Source organism: Oratosquilla oratoria, chromosome 2 (assembly GCF_046742065.1).
Source record: "Oratosquilla oratoria isolate Oo_2021 chromosome 2, ASM4674206v1, whole genome shotgun sequence".
Lineage (NCBI taxonomy): Eukaryota > Metazoa > Arthropoda > Malacostraca > Stomatopoda > Squillidae > Oratosquilla > Oratosquilla oratoria.
In genome coordinates this window covers 84,123,939-84,126,438 of record NC_134778.1, presented here as the reverse complement: position 1 = coordinate 84,126,438, position 2,500 = coordinate 84,123,939, and positions in this window count along the sequence as shown.

The following is a 2,500-nucleotide window of genomic DNA, read 5'->3' as shown; positions in this document are numbered from 1 at the left end:
AAAATGGGGGGAAAGGAGAGGTAGAAAAAAGGATGGGGAGGACTATCATTTCTCGTGCTCACGGAAACGCCAATAATAAATGCCAGGCCACAACCAAACCCTCGATTAAACAAACCCATAAAACCAAAACTGCCATTGAGTCGAGTTATATCTACTTAATGCCGCAGTCATAGCTAGGCACTGTGTCACTATAGAACCAGGACTAGTGGCATTTTTCTTCTGCTGTCCAAACTTCTGTATGAAAGATATCTTGAAATTGACAGCACGAGAGAGCCTGCCAGAGTGTACAAGAATTCCAGGCCGAGTCTTGGCACTGCCGTACCCCGACTCTTAAGGAGGGAAATAAGGATTTCAACTCTGAGAAATTTCTTGGAAGTTTATGACCGAGGCCCAGGATTAATCTCCAACGGTTGTGAGCAGTTCATTTCATTCAGTTGAGAGGTTAATGTAAAGGTTAGTTAACCTGTAAGCACTACAAATTACAGTATTATTCTGAAATCCAGTGGGCTTCTAGCAGATATTATGGATTGGGCTACAGTTCCAAGTCTCAAGAATTAGTTGAATGTAAACAGAAGCAATGTACCTCAATGAATGATGATTGATCATATTGTTTACTTGTTTTTTACATTTATATATTTTTGTCGGCGAACCTTGCTCTTGTAAACTATTGCATCCAGAGACTTAGTTGATTTTTATTAACCAGTGAACTATTTAATGATCATGTTAAATTTTATTAGATATAGAAATACCATTACAATGAGTCTTGTTTACAAAGACATAAGGAAAAAGTAAATGTACTGGACGACTTATGATGAGATTTGATTAGATTTGATTAGATGTGGAAACAGTATTACATGAACAGTCTTACTTATGAAAAAGAAACGCAAGGGAAAGTATGAATAATTTATAAACAAATAATAAGTACCCAAGAATGACAACTACGACATGATAGCATTTGAACCTAGTGAGATTGAATTTGGATGACAAACATAGACGTATTATTTCGCCGTACAGTGCCACAGTAGTGGAAGACAAAGAGTGTGGTATAAAGTAAGAATGAGGGTCTCAGCTGTACTAAATCCCCAGGAGATTTACAAAGAATAAAAAAGTAGCTAAAGAAGCTTATAAAGAAATCTCTTGATCCTATAGACTTGCTTTCATTGTCCTTAGGCCCAAGTGCAAGACTTAATCCTACTCCTACTTCCCGTGTCCCTCCTCATCTTCTTTTCTTCTCCCTTCCCCCTCCTCCTCTTTTCCACCCCCTCCTTTTCCCCGGTCCATTCCCCTCTATGTGCCTCTCCCCCTCCTCCACTCTCCCTCCCTCCGCTCCTCCTCCTGTCCTTTCCCTTACTCTTGAACAATTATTGATTATATACCTTAATGCATTTTGTCAAAAAAAATAAGATGGTGTGATTATATATTTCTCTTCCTCGTAATTACCATAATATATTTTAAAATTATAATTCAACGTTACATATGATAGAGAAGGGGTACGAAGACCAACTGTGATCAGACTGAAAGCTTTGTCTTAAAGTTGATAAAATAGCCATACCGTTGTGCAATAAATAAATTCACTGGGTTCGAACTTGTCGATCTCTTTATGTTCTTGTACTTGATGGGGCTAGAGAGAGAGTGAAATAAGCCCTTTCAGCCTGTCACCACCACAAGTTCTACGGTAATTTTTAAGGCCTGAACGCTGTGGGCTGAAAGTGAATCAATCTCCCCTGATGATGGTAATGGTTCTTTGGAATTGATAGCGGTACCGTGAATGTGGATGCGCGCGTATATACAAACACACACACACACGCACACACACACACACACACACACACACACACACACACAACTACACACACGTAAATCCATACGCAATCGAAGGAAATAATCTTGACTTTCGTTATACAGCTGCAGTTGTCTCTTGACTATTACATTTTCGCGGGTCCACAGGCGAGACATCTTGCGGAGGGTTCTTGTAATACATTACGTTTTCAGCCAATGACCTAATCATTTGAATCCCGTGACCGGTTTCAGCCAATCACAGGGCTTTGTTTTGCAACGAAAACGAAAACAAACGGGCGCCAACTTAGTTTTGAATTGGTTTGTGCCGAGTGTGGGAGTTTCGTCTGAAGATTTATATTTTCTTGTGTATGAAAGCTGGAACTCCTATTGCTTTTAAAGGGACCACGGTGTCCTTTCAATTATCACTTTGTGCAAATCATGTGATAACTGCGACTATTGTTGTGTTAAAGTGTTTTGTCGTTCCAGGGAAGTAGGGGGTACAGCGTACGACCCACAATATATTTTTTCCTATATTCATTCTTTGCACTAATGGAGACATAATTTATTATGCAATTTTAAGCGCATATCGTGAGTGCAACCTTCACGTGCTTGGTTCCCAAAACCTGTTTTTCCATAACTGGTTTTATAAATTAACCCCAAGGAACAAAATTTACTTGCACTCGCCAGATTGCTGGAGAGTCCCTTTATACTGTACCTAAGG